The sequence below is a fragment of the Falco rusticolus genome, chromosome 3, assembly GCF_015220075.1.
Source record: "Falco rusticolus isolate bFalRus1 chromosome 3, bFalRus1.pri, whole genome shotgun sequence".
Classification (NCBI taxonomy): domain Eukaryota; kingdom Metazoa; phylum Chordata; class Aves; order Falconiformes; family Falconidae; genus Falco; species Falco rusticolus.
Window position 1 is genome coordinate 87,096,345 of NC_051189.1, and position 13,935 is coordinate 87,110,279.

Consider the following 13,935-nt stretch of genomic DNA (forward strand, 5'->3'; position numbering starts at 1 on the left):
GTAAAGAACAGAAGGACATGCACGAGTTCAACAGTCCTGCAAAGAAAGTATTTTCCAGTGCATTGCTGTCTTCTAAACGTACCTGCTATGATAATTAGCTCTGTATTTTATCCATTGCAGAGGCTCCCTTCAAAAACTTGTAAGAGCAGTACCCTTTCTTTGCAGAATCCTAAAGGAGAATAAATGATCGATTTTTAATTAGGCATCTGAAGAGCAAGGACCTGAACTCAAGAAAATTACAATCCTTTTATTCCATTTTTATTCCAGCTTTCAAAGTAGCACAGGATGAACAAATCAAAGGAATGACAGAAGCCTTCTGCTGGCTGACTTAATTTTATGAGGTAACTCATTCAGTGGTTCCCAAGTAATGACTTCATGTAGACAGCAGGGACTCTCTACACAGCCATTGTAAAATGAATTCATACAGGTCAGCAGTATCTTGGCCTATAACTTAAAGTAACTTTTTTTAACAAGAGGAAAATGTAATGCAAGAGGATTGCCTCTGCAACAGGATACAGGATAGGAAGACTCACCCCACCCCACAAGTCACTGCTAGAACATGTCCTCTTCACCACATCCTACACAGTTATGAAAGCCAATGACACTTGGTCCAATGGAGCAATTAGAGCCCCTCATCTCTATTCTTTTGTTAGAGAGGAGAGAAAGAGTAAATTTCCAGGGCCACAACTTCAGGGAAAATAAGAAGAACCCTGTAACTCACTGGAAAGGCATATGGAACAACTACCAGTCCTGTATGCCACTCCTAAATTCCAAATCAAAGTAGTATCAAAGTCTTCAAGATTCTGGGACAGATTCCAAGGTGGCATTGTCTCTTCAGAATTCCTTCCACCTAGAATTAAAAATTAGGTTGATAAATTTGTAGATACTACAGTTGAATAAACAGAGACTGGAAAATAAACAAAACATCAGAAAAACCAATGTTCACATACATTCAAAATCACTCACTGAATATGAGACTGGTCAGCAATGACCATTAATACCCCACAGAAAACAGTCTCCCTACTTAATGTATTTGGGTTTGTGTTTGAAAATAAATCTACAGAAAATAATTCTCTGATATCTAAAATGCCACTTAAAGTGGCCAAAAGGATTGCAGAAAGGAGATTTTTTTTGGCCATTCGCTCAGATGTTGAAAAAAATGTGAAAGAAAAAAAGACAACTGTTCCCAAATGTGATTGTTGTAACCTTTCAGATGATAGGTGTTCAGAACATTAGTTAATCTTATCATAAATGGATAAAGCTTAACGCAGTCTTAAAATCAAATATAGAAGTTAAAATATTCCTCACCAATCATCCCTGCCCTCCTTGCTAGCTGCACTGATGTCCTGTGGGCCCAGTGGTGAACAGGAGGATTAGATCTATACATTCACATCTGACTGCTATAAGTGTGTTGAAATTTACATTAAGTACAAGAACTCCTTTGATCAAAACATCACATATATTTTACACATCAAGGGACTCCACAGTAAAAGTGTAAGCTTACCAAAGCAGCTGAAGGGATTTTGGGAGGAATTTGAGAGAGAACAGAGTGATGACGGTACTGTCACAGTTCCTGCAAAAAGCTGAGTTGATCTGATTAATCACAAAGAACCAGAACTGTGTAAAGACAAAATAATAAAAAAAAAAAAGGAGTTTTTTCAATTCTTATGAATACTAAATGAAAATATAAGGATCGTGGGCTGGCTCAGAGCTGAGAGATAAGAAAGGCTGTGTCTTTACTGGGAAAGTCATCAAATGCGCTCCTGGAATGTAAGTACTGTGGCTCCAGTCCTGGCTTTCCCACAAGCTAGCCCCGCGGATAATGCATACGCCTGAATACCCTCCATCTCTCTTGAGCCTTTCTGAGAAAAGCATGCAACACAGCTCAAGGCATCCAAATGGTAAAAAACTGCAGAAGGTAAGTCAAAGAATTCAAGTGTTTCCTAAATGTCCGTAAGAGCTACATCCCTTTATGCTGTTTGGTCTCAACAGAATGCAATTTTAAAACATATGGTTTGATTTTGCTTGGCTACAAGTTCTTCTGAAGGTTGGTTAGCAAAAAAAAAAAAAAAAAAAAAAAAAAAAAAAAAGTTGATTTCTATCACGGAAGCCAAAATAAAATGAGTAGGGCTCCGTGTGAGAGCTCATTCAGACTCTTGTGTTTTTATACTGACAGGACAGACAGAGAATGAATCTCTCCTCTTCCCTTTTAATTTCCTTTTCTTACTTTTTTCTTACTTGGAACCAGTCTAAGCCAATGCGGGACTTTTTCTTTCTTTCTAGAAATCAAAGCTACCAGTCAGGATAGAGATTTTATTTGATTTTCTGGAAAGATAAATAAACTTCTGGATTCCGTGCTTCTATCTAGTTACCATGCTGAAATGCCAGGTAAGGTGGTCTACATTACCAATAGGGCAGCAATGCTGCAAACGCTTCAGAAAATGAAGAAGCAGTACTGGGGGTGGGGGGTGGGGGTCCCTTGCTGACATGTTTGGTTTTAACCAGTTATAGCCAGAAAAAAATAGTCTTGTGTTTGGTTTGGTTTGGCTTTTTTGTTTCCCACTGGGAAATCTGGGAGGTTATTACCCTGCTTCTAATTAACACATTAACATTTGCTTTGGAGGTCTTAGTTAATAACAGCAACTCATCAAGTGGGTCTCCCAGCTGGTAGGTAGTTTTTTCCACCTGAAAATTTCTTCCTGATCTTGCGCAATTTTGCCAATTTGTCTTGGAGCTTTTCTTAAGAATTTGTGGTTTGTTTTGTTTTTTAATAAATTAGAAAAACCTCCATTTGTGACTTTCCATTCCATTTCTACTCTAGGTGCTGCACAGAAATGCTAATATAATGGTTTGTCTTTCTTTTTTTTTTAAATCCAGAGAGCAGCAGAGATGTGCATATCAAGATTATTTACATTTTGGTGCCCTTAATTGTTCAAGTCTGTAATTCTAGCCATGAGGCTGCATGTACCACTGGGGCTCTAACTGCTGTAACATGCATCCTCCATCTGTGTGGCATTATTCACTGTTAAATGTAGGTAGGACCTGGTCCCTCAAGGTAACCCATGCTGCTGACCCTACAAACTAAATATGAAAACTCCCACATCAGAAAAACTTGCACCATCAGGTTTGCAGCAGATTGTAACTCTGATATGACAGGCATTGTCATTTTATTTCTATCTACTTATCTGCTATATTCATTTCCTTACCAAGGTCAGAGTACTACGTAGACTCCTTACGAATGCACTTGAAGACTTCTTCATTTCAGGTTGATTTAGATGATTAAAAAAAAAAAAAAAAGACATTTACACATTTCCTCTTACAATGAAGAATGTTACTGTGTATATTGTGAAATACTTAACATCTTGCCATTTTCTCCTTTTTTCCCAAATCCCTCTGCATTTCATTGTCACAGCTTGAAACAGCCCCACAGTTCAGAGCTACCTGTCTCTAATAAGCCTGATCACTCTGGTTGCTTTAATAAATATTTACCATCCTGCAGGAAAGCTGAAGATGCCAGACTGAAGCTGTTCTCCAAAATGCTGGAAAGAACTAGCTCTCATTAGAGCCATTTCCCCCAGCTCCATCACTTAATAAAAGGAAAGACAATACATGCTACACTATAATGAAGTCTCCTACCTTTTTGTCTATACCAATGCAGCACAGGTTTAATAATCACTGTAAATTAAATGAGATAATGGCATGGACTAGGCAAATAATACCATTAGTAATAAAATGAATGTCTTACCTCAATATTAATCATCTGGTAATAAATTATAGGGGATAGTCTTTTTTCCACTTACCAACAACTTCTGTGTAGACAGACATGGCAAGAAAACTTTAACTTTTTTAACTTTAACTTTTCTGCACAAGTTCTCAAGAATCAGAAGAAAACAAGAATCTTAGAAGACAAAGGTGCGAATCACAACTTATAAAAGTTCAGTGATGTAAAGATTTAGGCTAATTACCTAGGTTCTCCCTTAGACAGTTGAGAAAAATAGGGGTAAACAGAGAGCGATTCATGGTATTCTCAATAGGTAGGATGTATGAACTCCTAGAAGTATCTTTCTCAGAGGCAATTAGTTTGCATGGGGCCCTGAAGTTGGGGGAAGGGGGGGAGGGGCACGGGAATGGCAGAGATTTTAATCTGGATGCCTTATAGTCCATACAGAAGCCATGACTCTCATCCTACTTGAGTCTCATGAGTTTCTGCTAAAGCCATCATTTTGGATAATCATGTAACATTCCATCGGACAGCAACACAGCTCCCCTCTCCCAGCTGAGAGCTTGAATCATCAGCTTTTATGGAACTTCCTTTACATTTGACTAAAACCAAACTGCTTTCTGTAATATAAGAAAGATTTCCTTGCAAGTGTTTTATCAAAATCAGTCTGTGGCTGAAGGCAACAAGTATCTTGCTGATGAAAGTTCTTACAAGTATCTTGCTGATGAAAGAAAGTAACAAGAAACCAACAAAAAAATTTGTCACCAGGACCTGAAACAGACACTTCTCAGGAATTGCTACAAACCATCGATTTGATTTATCATTTTGGGTTTACCTTTATCCCATTAAAACCAATGGGTACGTTCCCACAGACTACAGACAGCACACTTCTTTTCTGTATGAACAAGTGTAGCTATTAAAAGATTGAGCAAAAATATAAGAATCAGATTCACAGTTCTACCATTGCTGTAGCATTACTCTGTCTCCTCCATAAATTACCCATGTCTCTTATTAGTTTTTTCACCTCTAAAATGAAGAGAATTGGTTACACTGATGTTGCCCAGGGAACCTGAAGAGGACAGTTATAAACACACAGGAATAGTAATTATTTATTAAAGCAAGGACATTTGAAAAGATACCTGAAGAATGTTTATTAAACCTGTATATAAAATCAATAGGATATACTACACATGACAGAAAGTAGGTATTGCTACTATCTTGTATGTGTAGGATGTAGCCCTGGAGAGGAGCTATTTGCTTTTAGGCCTGTTCATCAAGTGAATAATGTGTGAATTTGGCAACTCAAATACTGTCTCAGCTTTCCAGTACAAAAAATGAGGATAGCTGTCTTCTTCACAAGTTTGCTTAGAGGCTAGAGCACTTTGACATCTTTAGATGAAGGCTGAGACAAAGAAGAAATGATTCATAATTGGGATCAAATGCTTGGAAGGGTCATTTAGCGCAATTCCCTGCTACTGCTAAATACCATATAATAAAAATTTATGAAGCTCTATTTTCCCTTTCATTTTCTCTTTCCAGTATTTATGCCACCCCTTCCCTGTATATTAATCAGAAAATATACTCCTGTTTTACTCATGCATTTCCTTCCATTTTTACTATCTCAGTCCTCAAGAGCACTCAATTTTTCCTCTGTGTTCCTGTGAACATCCTCTTTATTGATGTCTCCCAACTTTCTGTCATCAGTAATTTTAATTAGCACATTTCTACCTTTTCTGGCAAGAGCATCAATAGTGATCCCAAGACCAATAATTATAAAATAACTGAAATCATTCTTCCTTCCTTCCTTCCTTCATTTCTGCATAGTGGTCCGGCTTCAGTAGAAAGAGTAGAGTGCATTTACTATTCCATCCAGCGTACACTGTGCGGCTTAAAGGACTCTCTCCTCTAATGGCCAAGCATTTTTCTATAAAAGATGCTTAGGATTACTGTACTGCTGTTAAAAAGAACATTTCTAGGACTTATTTTTGTACGGTGCTCAATGCATTTATATCCTGTTCAGAGCTTACCTGATGGATTGGCTCCTATAGGGGCCTGGGACATTTTAGGTGGGAATCACCTGAAAAACTGGATATACAATCTAGGTGCCTACTCATTAACCATGGCTCCCTTGAGTGTCCTTATAGTACCTCTAAAACTAATAAATATAGGTAAGTTTAAGAGTGTGACATGTCCTACCTTAAACTACCCATATTTGATCAGATGAATCGCATCCCAAATGGCACTGCAGTGACTAGTTCTCTACCAACTATAAAGGCAGCCCAGCCAGCTAAGTCGGCTCCAGATACACGTAATCCAAAGTGAAATGCACCCTACCTCAGGTTTCCAGACACACTGGCAACTTCCAGAGGTGGAGGTTCAGGATCTGCTCAAGCTCAGGCTGCGTGGGGCATGCAGAGGAGCAAAAAGGGAGTCCAACTGCCACTAGAGGCAAGCGATGGTTTAATAGGGACTTTTAAAATGACCATTTCAGACCTAGGTTATTAAATATACTCAACGACTGACAAGCACGCAAACACTGAGGTCATACGTAAGTAAATATGCAAGTATTTTCTTGAAAGAATATCCTAGTCTTGAAACAAGAGAACAATTGTGCCAACCGGTGCCGCCGTGGCAATGAAGCAAGGCCAGAGGTCCCAGAACAAGCCAACAGAGCGAGTTTGTCTGAGGCGTCTTCATGCCTCCGGGCAGCTGGGACGCCCGGTCACAAATGAACAGGGAGACACCGAGGAGCCGAGCTTGAGAGCCGCCTCTGAGAAGCGGAGTGAGGACAAGGGGTTAAACCTCCCCTCTTCTCGAGCTAACACCCCCCACCCCCCCGGCCCCTCAGGATCCGCATTGCCTCGGGGAAGGAGGCAGGAAAGAGCCCCTTGAGGCCGGCGGAGGGAAGGGATGCGCCCGGCCGCCATCACCACCGCCCCTGACAGGATTCCAGGCGACGGCGGGGGACTAACGGCTCGCGCCACCTGAGGCCCGCACGCCGCGCCTGCGCAGGTGGGGCGGGGCGGGGCGCCTCCCCCCCCGCCCCCGGCTTGAGGGGCGGCAGCCCGCCCCCCCTCCATCCCCCGCAGCCATGTTAGTGTGGGGAGCGAGCCGGGCGGGGAGGGAGGGGGAGAGAGAGGGCAGCCGCGCATCCCATGGTGCAGCGCGCCGGGAGGGCGGGGGAGCGGCCTGGAGTGGCCGGGGCGGGCGGGCAGGCAGGCAGGCAGGCAGGCAGCTGCCCGCACCGCCGCGCAGACCCACCTAGAGCGAGCGGCAGGCGGGCGTCCACAGCATCCGGCGCTCGGCGGGACAAGTTCGCTGCTTCTCGCCCCCAGCTCGCCGCGGCCCCTCCGCCCGCCCGCCGGCCGGAGGAGGCTGCTCGCAGCGCGGTGAGTGCTGGCGGCGGGGGCTGCCTGAGGGGAGGAGGAGGGGACGGAAGGGGCGAGGGGGACCCGCAGAATAAGGCGCAGCGGCCCCGATGGCCCTAACTTACGTAACGGGGAGGGAAGCGGTGGAAAGGGGTGTGGGGGGGCAGCGGGTTCTCCTTTCGTGTGTGTCCCCCGTGTGTCCCCCCCCCGGCTCGGGGTGCGACGGGGGCCCCGTCTCCTGAGGGGCAGAGCCGCCCGTTTCTTCTGTATTGCTCGGGAGGGGCTGCCTTGGACGCCGGGGAGGGGGCACAGGAGACACCCCATCCTCCCACGGGGTTTGCGTGAGCGCACACACGTACCTGCACCCACGAACCGCAGCCGTGGGTGCCCGCGGCCGGGGAAGCCTCCCGCGGCTGAGGGCGCCCCGTGGCCGCGGTGCAAGCGAGGTGCTGCAGCCGGCCGAGGGGGAAGGCGGATATGGGGCTGGGGGTCCGGGCAGCGCCGCTTCCCTTCCCTCGCCAGCGGCGCCTGCGGGGGAGCCGCGTTGGGCGGTGTTGGTGGGACGGGCAGGATGGGAAGGGAATGGGAGAAGAGGAGCCTGCGGGGAGAGGTCATCTGGTGTACCGCCTGCCTCCCCCGCTCCTCCCCGGGGCGAAGCCGGCCGGCCCCTCCGCCCTGCCCGCCCGCCCGGGGGGCTCGGCTGGCGGCCGGCCCTCCCTGCTCCCCGGGGCCGGGGCGGCCGCGCCGGTCCGGTCCCACCGGATGTGGCGAGAGGCGGCGAGGTGCTGGCGGCTCGGCGGTGGCGGGGCCGCGGCTCGGCGAGGCGGAGCGGGACGGTCCGTAAAGTAAACAAAGGGAAAGGGGAGGGAGGAGGGGGAGGAGAAGGTGTCCCCTCGCTGCCGGAGCCGGGCTTTGCCCCTTCCTCTCTCCGGGCGTGCTGGTAAATCTGTGGTTGCCTGTTAAAGCCTGGGTGGGAGCGCGGGGGAAGTGGTTAAGGTTTCTTCTTTTTGTGCGTTTTGGGGTTTTTGGGGGTTTGGTTCTGGTGTGGTGATTTCTTTTTTTTTTTTGTTGTTGTTGTTATTGATTTATTCTGTTACTGAGCTCGCCGGAGAGTGGGGTTGTGTGATCCGAAGAGAAGCAGAGGCAGCTCTTTGGGCACAGACACGTTTTAGCGCGGCGAGAGCCTCTGAAATCTGTAGCAGGGAAGAGGAGCGAGTGTTCCTTAGTGGCTTTGGATCGACCTGGCTGGTACCACAGAAGTTGGATTGGATAGGGGAGCCTTTGTGTTTCTTGAGGAAATCTGATATTTTTTTTCTTTTCGGTTGTAAACCTGCTTTTGTAGTATGGTGCAGATTGTACTTCTGCAGCTGTAACAGAGTATTTTTCTCGTCGAATCCCTGGGACTAATTTTGAAGCCTATGTTGTATATTGCCAGTTTTCACATTCATTCTCTTTCCCAACAGCCTTTACTCAGATGATGCTTTTTTTTTTTAATAAGTTGTAGTCTTTCTCTTTGATTTCCCCCCTCCCCCCCTCCTTTTTTTTTTCTGGCTGAAAGACTGTTCACTACATTGTTTCTGTGTTAGTTGACTTGTAGTCAGTCTTAAGTGCTTTGAAAGCAGAGTGTATCCTGTAGGCCCTAGCATGGTAGCAGCGTCAGCCTGCAGCTCAGTTTTTGGCAGTTTGACTAGGATAATAGCAGTGCTGTAGTAAATGTGTTGCACAAAAAGTTCACTTGAAAGGAGAAACACTTGGGGATTCATATTGAAGTATTTAATGTGAATGTTAGCTTGGGAGTGAAGTGGTATTGCAGTGTCCCTTAAAAATTCAGACTCCTTTGGCCTTTGGTCATTTAATCTTTTCTTTTTTGCTTGTGTTAATGGGGAAAGTCCCACATTCCTCAAACCTAATCTGCCTTTATCATCTCTGATTCTATTAAACCTCAGTAAGGTCAAGTGCATAACTGGATTGAGGCCAGACAATATTAAATGTTACGTGTTTTTTTGGAAGAGCTTGTTATCTTACTGATGTCCAAAATTCCACCACTTCCTTTCTCTACCTGGCTCCTTTTTTGTTACCTTGGAAATCAGGTTGTTATCCTACCTCATATCTTTATTGGAACACCTTTGCCTGTATGGTGTGATTTGTGGATGGGGTCCACAGCCTTTCATTTTCTCAAAGCAAGGTTTATTTATGGCTGAGGTTCTGTAAAGAATATATATGTGTATGTTTGAGATCAGGGCCTGTGCAATAAATGTAATGGACCTAAAATTTGGGAGTGCTGTTAACAAAACAAAACAAACAAAAGAACCCAAACAAACCCAAAAGAGGGAAGAGACACTAGTTGCTGGCACACATTTTCACTCACAGGACTGTAAACTCTACAGGATATTCAACAAGAGAAAAACAGTTCTGAAATTAATTTGTCTTTGGTGCTATTATGTCTTAAATCCAGTTTTTGTACAACATGGCTTGGATTGATGTTTATGTTCGTTGACCTTTTATTTTGTGTGAAGGTTAAAATTACACATAAGAGGAAGATGGCATAATACCTATCTGTCAAAAGCTCCAAGCTTTATTCAGCCTCAGCCCTGGGTATTATTAAAAGTACTAAGCATATGTAGTTAACATAGTAGTGTGTTGGAGTACTTAATCAAGAAATGAATATTCTTAGAATAGCACTGGTGTCTTGAATGTGTAATTTGCTGAAATAGCTTTAAAAATGGTTACAACTTCTACATATGTAGTGATGTAACTTTGAAACAAAGTACTTTACATGCTGTTGAAAGGGCTTTTGCTTTTATTTTTTTTATATAATTTTTTACCACATGATGACTAATAGTTGAATGGGGGAATCTTGGTTTTGTAAGTTCCACCAAGCTAATAGATATTTGGTGGGGTGTATGATAGGAGCAGAGAAAAGCAGGAGTGCTTTTTGGAGGTTAAGTAGTAAAATGCATGACTTTGATGGTTTAGGAGTTGTCTTCTATTTTTTTATGCATGTATAAATGTGGTGGGGTTTTTTTTCAGTAAGAGGGTAACTCAAGAAATAACTCATATTTTGTCATTTGTATAACAAAATGATTGGGTTTTTTCTTTCCCTGGTAGGCATTGCCTTGTGTAGCAGTATGGTCTTTTATATGATAAAACATTTATAGTAACAATACAGGCTATTTCCATTCCTTTTATATCTCTTAGGATTTGTGGAAAAGTCTTTCCTGCTGTAACAGAGAACTTTCTGTGTTCTCAAGGTACAGTTTTGTCAATGAAAACTCAAGTGTGTGACTGATATTTAGCTCCATCAGATGCGGTTTCCAGACTAAATCTGTTCTTCCTTTCATCTCGTATGAGTTCTGAAGTTTTAAGTACCATTGCTGAGTAACATGAAAACATGGACTTACTGACTAAATTTCTTGAAAGGACTTTAATTAGATGTTAGGGTTTTAAAAACTGCAGCAAACAACTCCTTACTGTATCACTTTGAACTCTTGTATGGAATGATAGCAGAAATTAGTTAGGAACACTGAAACTCTAATTCTGCATCTACTTATTTAGCATCTGAACCACAGTGATTCTTGTCTCCCTGAATGGCAACTTCTACAAGATAGTGGTTTTTGTACTGAAAGCAGTCTTTTATATTTTGAAGTGTTTAGAAAAAACCCTAGAAATTAATGCAGATTAATGCAAGTTTCGAGTTCATAAATTGTTATGAATTTCAAGTGAGTCTCTTGATTTGTATATGACTGCTACTTAGGAACCTCAGAAGTCCAATGTGTTCTACCACAGTGTTCAATGAATGTGGTTTATTGTATATATTAGGAAGACATGAAGTTGAAAGAATGGGAAATTAAATGGAAAATGTGATATCCAGGTAGATATCTGGTTTTAAATAGTCTTTTTGGTGTAGGAGAGGAAGGACTTCTGTGGAGATGATGAAATAGATCTTTCTAATAGCTCTTGTTTTTCATGTCCAGCTCTCCATATTCAGGTAGTAGTTGATGGCTAATCAGATGAACTGTTGAAGAAAGTGGCTATTTAGGGACTGAACAGCTTGTAAAACCTGCAGGCTTTGTGTTTTAGGTTTAATTTTTTTAATTTTCCCTATTCTAATTTTTTGTAACTTTTTCTACCATGTGAGCTTCTGAAGGTAGGAGTTTGTTGCTTGCTCAGTGTTTAGTGATCCTGACACTGGGATATGCAAGTCTTGCAACTGGTGGGGACTTTTGAGTATTACGTCTTCATGAGTAGAAAGTGATTAAATAATAAAAAAAATCACATGCAAAAAAACCCCGCCTACAATCAAACAACCAAAAGCACAAAAAACTTCAGCTGGCTTGATCTGATTTTCTCTATTTGTATAAAGCAGATACAGTCTCTAGACTGTTGTGATTACCCAGGTGTGTTATGCTGAAAGGTGTATGAACTGCTGAAATTTGCAAGGGCATGTTTTGAAAGCTTTGTTAGAGGGATGTGTCATTGGAGGTAGCTGACACAGGGAATCATGTCTATGGAAGAAATAGTTTCAGAGATGGCAGAAGAACCACAGAAACTGAATGCTGTCTGGCTCTGACAGTACTTGAAATCTGGAGATGCAGATTAGAGGTGGTGTCAGTGGTTCGTAGATTAAGAAGAAATTGGAGAATAGTTTCTGAAACCTGGTTTATAAGCTGTGAATGCAATTTCTGTCAAGTAAAAAATTGGAATGAAAGAGGTAAATAACGAAAGCTGAAGGCAACAGGCTTTGTTAGAGAGCATCTGATGATTTGCTTGCACCAGTGTTAATTGTGAGTTTGTGTAAATTTTCTTTAGGTCTGCAGCAGTCCACGGCTGAATAGGTAAAACTCTCCTGTATCGGATTTCCTTTGTCCCCTATGACTTCAAGACTGTTTCTTCCACCCTCTAATTCTCTGCGCTGGTCCTCTGCCCTTTTTTATTGTGTTCAGTGCAGAAAGGGCATATAGAAAAAGTTTAAGTAGTTTTTGTTAGCTTCCTATTGCATTGAAGTATTACTTTTTTTTCTGGGAAGGGGAACTGACAAGTGTTCAACTTGGTTTCATTTTGCTGCAGGGTTCCAACTTCGTGGAGAGTAATATAGGTCAGTTTAGACCTTAATCCTTAAAGATTAATCTTGGCCCTTTCCCTGCCCATGGAACTGTAATTTAACTCATTTTAAGACCCTGGAGTAATTTCCTTCCTTTTGACCAGAAGTGTGTAAGCAAAACACGTGCATCAGTTGTCCTGGAGACAGTAATGGGAGATTACATGTTCCTTGTCACTGCTATCATTCTCGGTATGTTGATAAACAATAAATTTAGATGTGTTTAGACGGTGTGTATGTCAAGACTCCTTAAATGAGGCACTTTTCATTGCCTTTGCAGAGAGGATTGTGATAGAGCCAAAGCTGTTCTTGCTGTTTGGGACGGTAAGAAAGAGGTCAGAGGGTTCTACTGGCTGCTCCTGCTTCCTGCTGCCATGCTTGGGGGTTTTCATTGTTTACCCGTACATGAAAATGTGCAATTCCTGCTTTTGTTTTGTTTTGGGGGAGGGGAGGAGGACCAGACCATCTGAGGCTATAAAGTATCCTTTGGAAGGCAGATAAAATTTTTCCTTTACTGGATTCAAGTTCATGGGAAGGATTCGAAGCAACAGCTGGTGGGTTTTTTGTTGGTCTGTTTTGTGTTGTGGGGTTTTTTTGTGTGTGTGGTTTTTTTTCTTTTAATATGGGAAGCAGGAGCTGCTACTCTTCCCTGTTTTCTTGCTGCTAGGATAGCAAATAATTTGGTTGCAAGGGGGTGGCAGAAGCTCAAAATGAGCTAAATGCTGTATTTTGCAGATCTGAATGCACCCCTTTAACCAGGTACCTAGCTTTTTTACCCCAGATTGGTCTTAAATGCTGCGAGGAGTGTTTGCTGCTACAGTCCATGGGATGTGCGGTAGCCAGTAAGGTCTCCCGGTCCATCAACATTTGATACTTAATTTCCTAGCACTGCCTTCAACATTACTGCTGCTGAAAGTGCTAGTAAGAGACTTATAAATCCCAACGTCTGAGTTATACCCAGTGGTGGAGATTGATATCAATCAATACCTGTTTCATCCTGTCTGCTGTAGGTTTTACATTCAGCGTGAATGCTGAGGCAAGTTTGTCCTCAGTAATACTCTGTAGCACTGAGGTTCAGGATTTCTGTGATCTTAAAGAGAATTTCCTCTTACTGATTTTAGGTATTCTTTAAATTTCTTTTTCTATGAAAGATAGTGCGAAAGCATAAAAACTACTGACATTTTCTTATTTTCACACAGGTATCAGTTCTTGATTTCCGTTTTTGGACGAGGCAGTTGTAATCTTTTTCCTCTGAGGGAAAAATTGTCTTACATTGTGGTTTAGAATACTGGAGTTTTAATTGCCCACTCTTTTCAAGTAAAGACTACTACAGAAAGGAGAAAAATAAATTTAGTGTTTAAAAGTACATTTCCTTTCTATGTTGGTTAATTAACAAAGATGTTCACTAGCTGTTGGTCATTCTGTGTCCCATGTCATCCCTCCCCCCCATTTCTAATACCTTTCTTCAAGCAGAAATTCCTTTTGCTGGGGGCTGCTCTTGTCATTCTTTTATGCCTGCTTATGCCTCAGGTTTTAGCGACTCCTCCTTCATCCCCTTTGCTTCTTTACTGATGCTTTTCTGTAGTAGATGCTGTTTAAAGGCAGAGATAATTCTTAAGTGATTTTACTGCTTAGGTAGTAGCACACAGAAGTGTAACAGGTACCTTCATAGTTCAGTTGCTTGAACTCTTTACAAAGAGAAGTTAAACTTTATACTTCTTTAATTTTGCATTAGTGCTTACCTTCCT

At 42.6% G+C, this 13,935-nt stretch overlaps 1 protein-coding gene and 1 long non-coding RNA gene across 4 annotated transcripts in view; one reads left to right on the plus strand and one right to left on the minus strand.

The window, feature by feature from the left end:
- Positions 1-267: 267 nt before the first annotated feature.
- On the minus strand, positions 268-6,867 carry LOC119145477. The gene is made up of 3 exons (XR_005103420.1): positions 3,207-6,867; positions 1,505-1,617; positions 268-850 (listed from the first exon to the last, which is right to left on the minus strand). It is a non-coding gene; the product is annotated as an uncharacterized LOC119145477 (long non-coding RNA).
- A 71-nt stretch (positions 6,868-6,938) lies between these two features.
- Positions 6,939-13,935, plus strand: part of PTK2 (protein tyrosine kinase 2) — a 223,846-nt gene continuing 216,849 nt past the window's right edge. For 2 of the 3 annotated variants that reach the window (XM_037381990.1, XM_037381994.1), the window contains exon 1: positions 6,939-7,110. The gene's annotated coding sequence lies outside the window, so the exon portion shown is untranslated. Of the gene's footprint in view, positions 7,111-7,905; positions 7,926-13,935 lie in introns of those variants that run through there. The other variant, XM_037381991.1, reaches the window with a different exon arrangement.